Source organism: Desmodus rotundus, chromosome 3 (assembly GCF_022682495.2).
Source record: "Desmodus rotundus isolate HL8 chromosome 3, HLdesRot8A.1, whole genome shotgun sequence".
In the NCBI taxonomy this organism is placed as follows: Eukaryota; Metazoa; Chordata; class Mammalia; order Chiroptera; family Phyllostomidae; genus Desmodus; species Desmodus rotundus.
Window position 1 is genome coordinate 75129176 of NC_071389.1, and position 12012 is coordinate 75141187.

The window sequence follows — 12012 nt, forward strand, 5'->3', positions numbered from 1 at the left end:
CCTAATTATAATATAAAGGAAACATAAAAGAAACTAAATTTAATAAAGTAATACACATTTTAACTTGTACTTGCTCTGTCAGGATGACACTACAATACAGTTTCTAAAAAGTTTTGAATGAATCGGTACCATACATTGGAGACCCCCTTGTAGACAGCAATGGATAGTGTGTCAAATTAGTCATAATAGAGATGTCTTGTGGATCACCAAAATGTCATGGCCTTATAAAGAAAAGATATTTTTAAAGACATCCTTGTTGTTATGGATTAATTCCATATTTTAAAAGTAGTAAATATATTTAATCATTAAATCAATGTCAAAATGTTGAGCTCCATACACTGAATGCACTTAAACTGAAATATAAACACTTATGAAAACTTTATCAAGTCCCTTCAGAATTAGGAAATTTGTCAGATACCCCAAAATAAGCCTACTGTCATCTATAGATTCAATCAGCAGCTTGTACTAGTTAGGGAAGCAGTGTGGGGTGTTGAAAGTGATATGAGGCCTTGGTCAAGATGCTTAACTTCCCTGAATCACAGATCTATGTGAAGGGGTTAATAATGGCTACCTGTTGGGGCTGTGAGGAGTTTATGGTTTCTTTTTTTTTTTAATCCTCACCAGAGGACATGCCCACTGATTTCAGAGAGAGGGGAAGGGAGGGAGAGAGAAAGAGAAACATTGATGTGAGAGAAAAACATACATCAGGTGCCTCTTGTATGTGCCCCTAACGAGGACTGAACCCACAACCTAGGCATGTGCCCAGACCAGGAATCGAACTCACAACCTTTTGGTTTACAGCACAACACTCCAACCAACTGAGCCACGCTGGCCCGGGCTCTATATGCTTTCTTAAGATTAGGTGCAATTTTTTTGGTGCCTACATATCAGAATAAATTCTTTTACAACTGGTGACTAAAGAAAACTGTCTCAACACTAAGATCATGAGCAAAGAGATCTTTTAACACAGAGGATCTTGAAAGATAGCGACATCAAGTGGGACTTCGGAAATCAAACCTTAACTCAGTTGGGTATTGAGGACTAGAAACTCCAGTGATTGTTTGCATTACTTCAGACTAAAATCCCTGGGAAGGGGTCTAAAGGCCAACCATTCCTGAAGGATTTGCTGATTTAGTAGGTTATGCTTTTCACAAGCCTCACCACCTTACTCTTCTCTGTTTATACTCATCTTTCTTAGTGCACTCCTTTTCTTCTGCCAGCTAGTTGAAGAAGTCCCCTCCACCCCCACCTACTGTAATGAAAAACCCAGAATGCTAGTTTAGAATAGTTCACCACCTTTATGAATGGCCCATACTGCCTTTAACACCACACTTCAAGTTTCACTGGAAATCTAGCTGAGATTTGCAACATATTTTGCTGCCATTTCTACATTATTGAACTTGTACATAAATCCATTTAAAATGAGCAATCCGCATTACTCCAAGAACAGGGAAGAGAATACAACTCCATTTAAAATAAGCAAAATCCACATTACTACAAGAACTGGAAAGAATATAAAATTTAACGGGTATTGTCAAAGAATGGATTGTGACTATGAGTGCTTCAATATTTATGTGTAGAAAAAATGATTAGAATCTAGATGACTTCTGAAGTGCCTTCCAATTTTAACACTCTATGACTATTATTTCTACATAGTTGAATCATTGGGAAATTAACATAGCAATTAAATAAGGCAATCTGTGATCTAGGCCACACTATGACTATTCTCTTCATAACTAAAGGTTGTTTCTTAGAATGCTGAGCTAAAAATGTAACTACACTCTGCACCCAACGCAAACATGTTCTAATTGAGGGGAAGGAAAAAATTCAATCCAGAGTGCCAGCAATTCCTCTGTGAGCTGGCGTGGCAGGGAGAGTGTGGGGTCAGTGAAGCATCAAGTTACAGACCAAATTAAAGGTCTGGAGAAGAGTGGCAGGGTCTAATCATCCACTGTCTGAAGCTGCCAGAATTGGATATACCACCCTTACCCACTCACAAAGGACTGCTCTACATATCCTAAGCCCACAGACTAAGGGCTTCAAACGTGTCTTATTAAAAAGACCTCCAGTTCCAAATAGATCTTTATGGAATTATTTCCTTGAAGTTTTTAGTTCTGTCATATTAAAATTTCCATTAAAATGTAATCAAAACCTAATGCTTACAGTGTTCTGCCACAAAGAAAAATATTGTGGGTTTTTGTTCCTATTAAAAACATGTGTTACATATATACATAATTATGTAAGTCTCAGGCCCAGGATACACACATACACACAAAAACCTTAGGAAAAAAATAATAATAGTTTTGCCTAAGCCAACAAAATTCATAATATAATTTGTATTCTGTCCGTAACTCCCCTCATTAAGCCAATGCTTTGAAAAGGTCAGCAAGCAATGAATATTTCTGCATATTTTGTGGCACATGTTACAAACATTAGATCTATACAGATGAATTAAGGTCACTTTTAAAATTCAAACCGTATTTTCTGGACTTGGTTAGCTGAATTGTGTGCATCCGCACTACTTTTCCTAAGGGAAAGTTAATTTTATAAAGAAGAAAAAGTTTGCCAGGAAAACAACCACATTGGCTCAATACCTAGACAGTGACTCTTAAAGTTCAAAATGCTTAACAGAAAGTCTCCTGCTTGTATTTAAAATCCCTGAAAGCAGGTACCAAATATCATCCCCATTTCATAACAAGCATCTCATTTTATGTATGGTTTAATATTATACCAACTTTATGGTATTTTTAAAAGTTAGTTCTTCACTTCAATTTTCCAAAAGACAAATAAAAATCTTTATTTTCCCTGGCAGTTACACTCTGAGAGTGTGCTTAGAATGGTTCAGGTACATACACAGATACACATAAAAAGCAAATGTACAAATGTACATCTAGGACAAAGTGCAAGATGGAGAAACATTTAGTTATTTGTGTAAATTCAAATACAATATAATTTACAGACACTCAACCAATTCATGGTAGAAGAACTTGATTTAAAAAATTAGGAAAGTAAGTGAACAGGATCCAAATTAATCTACATGCTCATTCCTCCTTCTGTTCCTAGAGATAATAGTCCATGTGGGTCTCTAGCCTTAAAGTAACCAACATGCAAAAATGCCAGTGGTCATTGACAGAAAGTCAATGAACGCAAGCATACGAAAGATTTTCCGATTCCCACCAGCATAGGCCTCATTCTTTCTAATAGCCAAAGTGCTTGTGAAGGAATTCTTACATTTTTAAAATTGATGTTTAAAAGCTAACTCTTTAATGATGGCTCTTAGAAGTGGTATTTCTCTCCACTCTATATCTGAGTTTCAAAAGAACTTTAACACCCCCTTCCCAAAATTCTCATCTCTGAACTAATGGCACCCCACCAAATTACCAACGGAAAAGGAACCAGCTTTCACTCCGTTTTTTTTCCCTGTATTCACACTACTATTTCCAGGTGAGACTTACAAGCAGTTGGGCGGCCCCCTCCTATGCGGATTCTACAGATGCTTTCAAGTGATTATAAAGAGAAAGTGCATCTCAGTCACGTAGAGTGCTTTCAAATACACAGAAACCTGAAAACACACACACACACACACACACACACACACACACACACATTTCTGAACCAGGATCTCAGAGCTGGACTAGGAGCTATTGCTCTAAGCTAAAGTTCTAGCACCACAGTCACCCAGAAAACCTTAGAAACATCACAGTATTTGATTTTCAGTAAATTAATTCCCAAAGACCCTCAACTTACTGTTTGGTGTAGATACAAAAGATAAGACGCTATACCTACCTTGAGCAAAGGTGAATCTCCCCCCAAAGTTAGGATGATAACAGAAGGCAGGGACAGGTATGTTTTGGAACGAGAGGAGCGGTGATATTTCAACCTGGAAATCATTGCAGACTGGGGAAGGGAGGGGGGGCGGAAGCGGGTGCCAGTGTTTACGCCCCACACCTGGTGAGGGTGGAAGACCTTCCGCCTCCTCTCCCAGAGCCCGGGGTGCGGGGTTCCGGGAGCTGCCCAGGGGGAAGGGAAGTGAGAGCAGGAAGGAGATGGGGGTCCTAAGCGCTGCTAAGTAAAAGCGGGGATGGCGAGGATCGCGAGTTCCTGCGGGCAACCGCCCAGGACTCCTGGGCGCGGAGGAGACCCGAGGCGCGAGAGCGGCCCAACCCCACCTGGTACGCGGCCCGGCCGCGCTCGGGAGAAGGCTGGACCCCGCGCCCCTCCTTACCTTGAGCGCGAGGTCGGTGTGAGGAGCTGGGGACCCGGGAGCGCAGGGCTCCGGCGAGGGCGTGCGCCGCTCCGGGTCTGCTGTCAGCACCGCCTGGCAGCCGCTCCCGCTCTGCCTCTGCGAGGCATTCGGGTCTCTCGCAGCCAGCCCCAGAGCGCGTCTCGGCCCCCTCCTCCAGCCCTGCCCCAGCAGCCGGACTCCTCACCCCTCCCGCGGCCTTTCGCCGCGCTCCCTTCTCCCCCTGCTGTTGATTCCGGAGAGCGGTGGCCCCTCTCCGAGCCTGCCCTCCGCCTGCGCGTACACGCACACACCTCCCCCAGAGAGGCGCTTTCTTAGCAAGCAGGCAGCGACTCAGGTCCTTGAAATTCTGGGGCTGGGCAATCTCAGAAAATCCTTTTAAAAATCTTGATACGCCCAATGAAGTTCAAGATAGGCACCACTTCCATTCACCCGTCAGCATTTGTCTTAACCACAGCATCACTTAACACTGGACGTTCATGTAGATTGTGCTCTGAGAATCTCCTGCCAGTCACTTTAATTTTTCAAAATAACTCTGTTTTATTGTTTTTAAAACGAAGACGTCCCCAGTGTTTACACTTAGGTTGCCAGGACGTTAGACTGGCCTCAGGGAGGAAATATGTTCAGCTGTACAAGACAGAACAAGTCTCTTTTGCCAGCATTGTCGATACCTGCCACCTGTCAGAGCTCCCAGTCAGGGCCAGGACAGTTCATTACACCGGGCTTTGGTTACTGAGCATGCTCTGAGCCTCTGTTCTCACTTAGGAGATACGCAGCTCCGAAGCCACATTTCTGGAAAGGAACAGGTGGATGTACCCAGAGCGTTCTAATGGCGAGCAAACTGACAGTGGGCAAAGTGTACTGAGTAATTTAAACATAACGATGCAAGAGGATCCGTGAAAAAATTGCTGGATCACTAACATGCAGGAGCTGGAGTGGCATAATCCCTACTGGGAATGTGAAAGGTGATTAATTAAATGGCATTCCATTCATTCATTCACCTATCCATATACTATATATTTATGGAGTAGGTTAGAGGCATAAAGGATGTTAGGAATTAACATGGGAAGCAACCGATTTACGACAGAGCCCTGATCATGCAAATATCTATTAAAGATTGATCAGACAACCCCTAATCTAAAGGTTGGGGGAGAGGGTTCGGAATACTTACTAGAATTGTCAGGTTTCTCTGTTGGGCAGGAAGTGGGTATTAGAAGATAAATTCATCAAACAAGTTATTGCAAAGACCAGCTTGGATGACATAGGAAGAGGAGTGAAGGGAGGTTAGCACAAAGACTCTGGCCTTCTTGTTCATTCTGCCAATATTTATTGAATGCTTGTTAGTTTGAGACACAGCTAGGTGCTACAGACTCAAGAGTTCATCAGAAAGTCAACATCCTCAACCTCACCTAGCTGAGTAGGGGGATCGACAAGCAAACAGGCTGCTAAAACTAGATGCTGGGACGGAGAACAGCACACACGGAAGGCAGCGTACACGAACCCCAGAGGAAGTGACAGCTCCTTACACTGAAACCTGAAAAATGAGTTTCATTTGGCCAGAAACAGGAGAAAGAATTTTCCAGTAGGGGGTATAGCATAGAGACAAACCCAAAAGTAAGAAGGAACATGTCAATTCAAAGAATTTGAAGAAGCTCATTATGGCTGGAGGATTTTTTCTTGGGGATGGCAGTGGGAGTGGCTGGAAGAATACAGAGACAAGGCTACAGAGATAAGCAGACACCAGATCATGGAGAAATTTCTAGTCCATGTTTTCAAAATTGCACTTTATTCCACAGACAATGGGGAAACATTGAAATGTTATAGGCAAGGTAATGGAAAGATCAGGTTTTTGCTTGAGAAGGATTACCGGCTCCAGTAGTAGTCCCTCTCAAAGGAGGATGGGGTTAGGGATGAGAGGGAAGCAGGGAAAAGAGCCTTAGAAGCTGCACAATATCAGTGAACCCCAGAGTATAGATCTTACTACCTCTGTGAAATCAAAGTTGAATCCTATGACAAGTCCCTAGAAAGATAAACTTTTCCTGAAGGAAGGTGTGGCTGGAGGAGAGTCAGTGGTGGTGAACAACTTGGAAATAATAGAAGCAAATAGAAATTAGAGATAGAAAATGGTTTGTTTGGGCTTTTTTAATGAAATATTTTATTTACACAGTAACTCTATGTCATACAGTTCAAGGATAAAGAGATTGTTGATTTGTAACTGAGTAGTGGACTAAGTTAATAGAGAAGTTGACACATAGGAATTACTCTGATATACATATCCCAAACTTCCTACTATGTAACAGCATGATCCTACCACAGCTTCCCTCTCCTTTCGAGGGTTATTTTATTCTTACTGTCTTTCACTTCTCCCATCTAGTTTTTTTATGACCTTCTTATGTCTGGATCCATCTGTTCATGCTACTTCTCCTAGGCCGTTTTCTAGATTCAGTAAGCTCTAGACATCTATGGCTGCCACTGGGAGCTGAATTGCTTTGTTGTAACTATGGGGGCTGTGTTCAGAAGATCTCGTGGAAATAGTGAGTGCCTGAGCAAGGGTACACTGAGGTACTACGGCTCCCTGCTGGACCCTCCCACCTGAATCTGAGACAAATGCGCAAAAGTGAAAGCAAGGGGGAAGGGCTGGACAAGCTTAGGAAAGCAGAGCCAAAGCAAGACAGCCAAACATTTTACCCCTAGATTGTGCTCTTCATTATTCTTTTGTTGCTGTTTTAAGATCATTTGCTGACTCTCTCTCTCTCAGTTCAGTTCTATTCACCTCGATTTTTTCTTCTTATTTATTTCTATTTCTCTTCTCCTCTTATTTTAAACCTCTCATCACTTTTTTCCTACTTTCCTTTCTTCCTTCCATCCTTTATTCATTGATTCATTCCATAAATATTTTTGTATCAGTATCTACTTTATATCTATATAGTACTGTTATGTCACTAGGATAAGTGCTGTATATACAAAGACAGCCAAGGCAAGGTCCTTGCCCTTGAATTCATAGTGGATGTATGAACTCTATCGTTGCAAGTGATAGAAATGCAATCAAGATAACTTGTGGGGGGGATTATTTAGTAGGTAACAGGGCTGCCACCTGGAAGCCCAAGGGATGGATACAGACAGTCTTCCTCAATAATCTGGAACTGGAAATTAAATTCAATCCTGAATCTCTGTTCTTCCCTTACTCTAATTCACTTTCATCTTCAATCTATCTCAATCTGAAGTTCACAGGGAGGAGACTAACTGGCCTTACTTGATTCAGATGCCTAGTCAAGAAGGACAGGGTGTCCGGGTCATGACATAAAAACAAGAGCTCTCCGTGTACTTATATGGATGGTGGCTCACACAGGATTCAAGATGGGGATGGAAGGTATTTCAGGAAGTTGGAAAGAAGGCAGCTCTTCAGGAAGAGTATTCTAGGCAGACAACTTACATGTTTACTATAAAAGTAGACATGTGAATGAGTAATTATATTATAATTTTGTAAGTACTGTAATAAAGATATGAACAAAGTACTAAAGGAACACAGTACAAAGAAAAGGAGTCTCAACTTCAGAGTCATAAGGAATGATTCGTGGAGAAGGCAATGGGTTGAGTTCTTAAAAAATTAATCTATGTTTGCCAGACAAACATACTAGCTAGTCTATGCATTTGCAAGATTATTCCATTTGATGGCCTAGTTTTTCAGTAATGACAAGGCTTCAGGGAGAGACCAGTGAGAAGGCTATTACAACAGTTAAGGAGAGAGATGATATGGCCTGAAAGACAGGAGATATGTATGAGAGACAGAAGTTTAGAATTGAGAGGACTTGATGTGGGGTTGTGACACCAAAGATGACTTCAAATATTCAAGCTTGAGCAACAAGGTGGACAAAGTCATTAAATAAATCAGTAAAAAGAGGAAAGATTTGCTAAAGAGCATGAGCTTAGTTTTTGATATGTTGAATTTCAAGATATTGGTGGGATACTGAGTGAAGAAATCTAATAGGCCGTTGACAAGAGTATAATACTCAAGGAGGAAGTAAATTGTTAAATATTGATTTAGGTTTTTTTAATCTAGAGGTCATTGACCCCATGGGTGTGGATGAGATCACCCAGGGAAATCACGTGTAAGGAAAGAACCAAAGACATAGGTGGATCTCTGAAAAACACCACATTTGCAAGGCCAACAGACACAGACGAGATAGCCAATAGGGGAGGCAGAGCAAGAGAAAGGAATGTCATTCAAGTTAAGAGAAAAACTTTTTGAGAGAAAGGGATGGTAAATCTTGCCAAATGCTGCAAAGAAACTAAGTAATATTGTAGGAATATTCAAAAGAAGCCTTTAAATTTCATAGGAGATCATTGCTGGCCTTTATGAGACCAGTTTTAGTGGAATGCTATGAAAAGAGAGCGCAATGCATTCTATCAGTGTTTACCAATCTCAGCACTAACAATGTTTGGAACCAGACAATTCTTTGTTGTGGGGGCTGTTCTGTGCATTACAGAATGTTTATCAGCATCCTCCACCCACTAGATTCCAGGAGCACTTTCCCCAAGTTGTAACAAATGAAAATTTCCCCAGGTAGTATCAAATGTCCCTGGGGCGGGGGTGCAAAATGTACCCCCCCACCACCACTTGACAACCACTGCATTAAACCGAGATGTCGATGGGATATACACAAACGTATTTTTCCAAAACACAATACACACACACACACACACACACACACATATTATTAGGATGTAGCATCACCTTTTAAAATCTTTTTCTTTTCCTAATTTGCAAACATCTGTTTCTCCTAAATTTAATTTTTAAAACCCAAGCTGCCTATGGGACAATATCCACCCAAACATTCCCTAGTTTACTTAAAGAATAAGTTATAAGAATAAATATTTTATTTCTAAAAATCTAGATTCCAAATAAGATTTATAAAAATATTTTAGAGTTAGACATATCTTTTTTTTTCCCTACAGTGGCAGAAAGAATATTATTAGTCATGATCCAGGGTGTGGGATTGGGCATGTGAGAGGGTAGGAAAACAAAGGGCACACACAAAGAAATCTTTGGGAGGTGATGGGTATGTTTCTTATCTAGGTTGTGGTCATGGTTCCATGCTGTATACATGTGTCAGACTTATCAGAGAGTATGTTTTCATTGCATGCTTTTTATTTCATGCTAATCATACCTCAGTAAATTGTAGAACAAAACAAAAAACAGAAAAAAATAGGTTGACTGCATGAATAGCGAGGAAGAGAAGGTGATGAAGCTGGACAAGTAAGCTAGGGTTCAAGTTGTCGTACAACTTGTTGCAGGTTTAAATTCCATCCTATGTTAATGGGGATTAATTGAGACTGCTGAACATGGGCATGATCCAGACACTCTATTTTCTAAGATAACATCCCATGTGGATCATCTTGTGAATATGTTGAGGACTTCTAGCCAAATAGTAGTGGAAAACCCTTTTACTGCCTCAGATGTTCTGATTCAGCCAACAGCGATGGCATTAAACATAATCTAAGCACTGAAAGCTAGTCCATAAGCAGAAAAGCCCCCTTCAACAGAGATTATCTTATTGCATTTTACAAAGAACAAAAGAGCCCTGGCTGGTGTGGCTCAGTGGATTGAGTGTCAGTCAGCAAACAAAAAGGTTGCCTGTTAGATCCCCGGTAAGGGCACCTGCCTGGGTTGCAGGCCAGGTCCCCAGTTGGGGGCATGCAAGAGGCAACTGACTGATGTTTCTTTCTTACATTGATGCTTCTCTCCCTCTCTTTCCCTCTCTCTAAAATAAAAAGAAAATTAAAAAAGAAACAATACCAGAGCTCTCTGCTTCTCAAATTGGTAACATTTATCCTTTGTTATTCAACTTTTATAAGTCTTACCACCATTTCCCTCACTTTCTCCTATTGCTCAACTTAAATAGTCCTCCTTGTCCATTGTCAGATATAATATCCAGTTTACCAACCAACTGGATAGTTCTGCATTCACATATTTTCAAACCTAATCTCAAATTACTAAATTGTTTACTTGGGGTAATTCTTTCTACCAGAGTATGATATCTTGTTTTTACAAGAACCAAATGTGTCACTATATTTATATTTATGACCAGGTTTAAATAAGAATCTGCCCTGAGCTTATTCAAGCCATATTCATTTACTGAGTTGATATTACTGGAAGGTCTCTAAATAGCAGCCAGACAACAGACTCAAGCCACTGTCTAAGAACCAAAAGGGGATGCATTTCAATTACACAAATATGTTTAAGGTATTTACTGTGTTAGGCACTGTGCCGAGTACTGGGAGAGAATAAATAGCATGCACTTGGTCTCTATTCATGAAGCTTATGAAGCTTGTAGTCTGGGAAAGATAGATATGTCTATGTAAGGGCTAGATACGTGTATAAGAAAGGCAGATATAGGTGTACAGTGCATATAAAAACTCAAGGCAAAATGAGAAAAACATTCAGAATCAGGGTTTAGTACAGGGTGGGGCAAAAGTAGATTTACAATTGTGAGTCTGTGAAACACAGTTTATTGTTTATTATTTATTATTATATTATTTTCCACACGAACAACTATAAACCTACCTTTGCCCCACCCTGTATTTCAAAAATAAAACTAACGTATTTTCAGGCACATTCCTGGTTCACCCCAATTGTACCTTATCTGGTTGCAATTATTAGCCCCTTCTGTGCAGAGACAGAAATGCTCACCAACTACTCCATATATGCCTCATATTGCTTGGAGTCTTCACAGTTAGAGAACTGATGTGACCACTGGAGAATGAGCAGAATCACAGAAGAGCGGGAAAGAGTTCTTCTGCAGTCTTGCCCTACCACCATGAACACCAAGGACTCGTGTTGAGATAGTGGATCTATCAGATCAAAGTAGCCTAGAGATATAAACCACGTGAATGGGAGCCCTGGGGAGTTGCCCCAGCCAACAGAAAGCTTTACAGAGTGAGAAGTAAACGCTGGCTGTTTAAAAAACAACAACAACAACAAAAATGTTGAATTGCTGTTAAAAATCTTTTGCTGAAATAACCTGCCCTATCCTAATATACCATCTTAATAAACAAAAAAATGTTCTGAGTCATAGAGTTTAGTAAGAGTTGGTTTGCATTCATTTGGCAAATACTACTGACCACTTACAATGTGTCTGGCACTGCTTCAGGAGCTGAGAATATTATGATGCGTAGGAGAGTCCCATGCAGCTATAAGGAACGTACTGTTTTACTGAAGAAGACAATGAAATTTTCAGGTAGTGATAAATGTAACAAAGAAATAATTGTCTTACCTCATGATAATGCCCCATTTTCACTAAGTCTCACCTCTCTCATGTCCTTATTTTCCTCCCTACTCAACTCAGATTCTTTGTACCATCATGTTCATTGCCCTGCCCATATCCTCACCTCACTTACCCTTCTCTCCTGTCTTCCCATTTGCCTGGCAAAATCCTAATCTGATTAAACCCAAATCTTTGCCATCTTCACACCTACTCCTGGGTAGCTGAATTTGGCTGGAGAAAAACAATAATCCTGACTGATCTCACTTTGATTTCATGGCCACTATTCTCACTTTGTCCTCCTCATAGCTTCCTGGCAACCATCTGGTATTCCCTAATCTATCCATCTCCCATTCTCCTAAGGAACTAGCTCACATTTCCTTTCTTCTGAAACTTCCAACACTCCTCTCCCAAACTCACTCATTGTCAGAGATTTTGCTCCTGATTTCACTGAGAAACTTAGTGGAATAAGGACTTCTAAAACTCCCAGTACATCTGCCAGCCCCC

At 40.8% G+C, this 12012-nt stretch overlaps 1 protein-coding gene across 5 annotated transcripts in view; it reads right to left on the reverse strand.

Moving 5' to 3' along the window:
- The window catches only part of RNF144B (ring finger protein 144B), a 164385-nt gene extending 159943 nt beyond the window's left edge, over window positions 1–4442 (reverse strand). For all 5 annotated transcript variants that reach the window (XM_053920432.2, XM_045199478.3, XM_071220967.1 and 2 more), the window contains exon 1: window positions 4226–4442. The gene's annotated coding sequence lies outside the window, so the exon portion shown is untranslated. The remainder of the gene's footprint in view (window positions 1–4225) is intronic.
- Between the last annotated feature and the right edge of the window lie 7570 nt (window positions 4443–12012).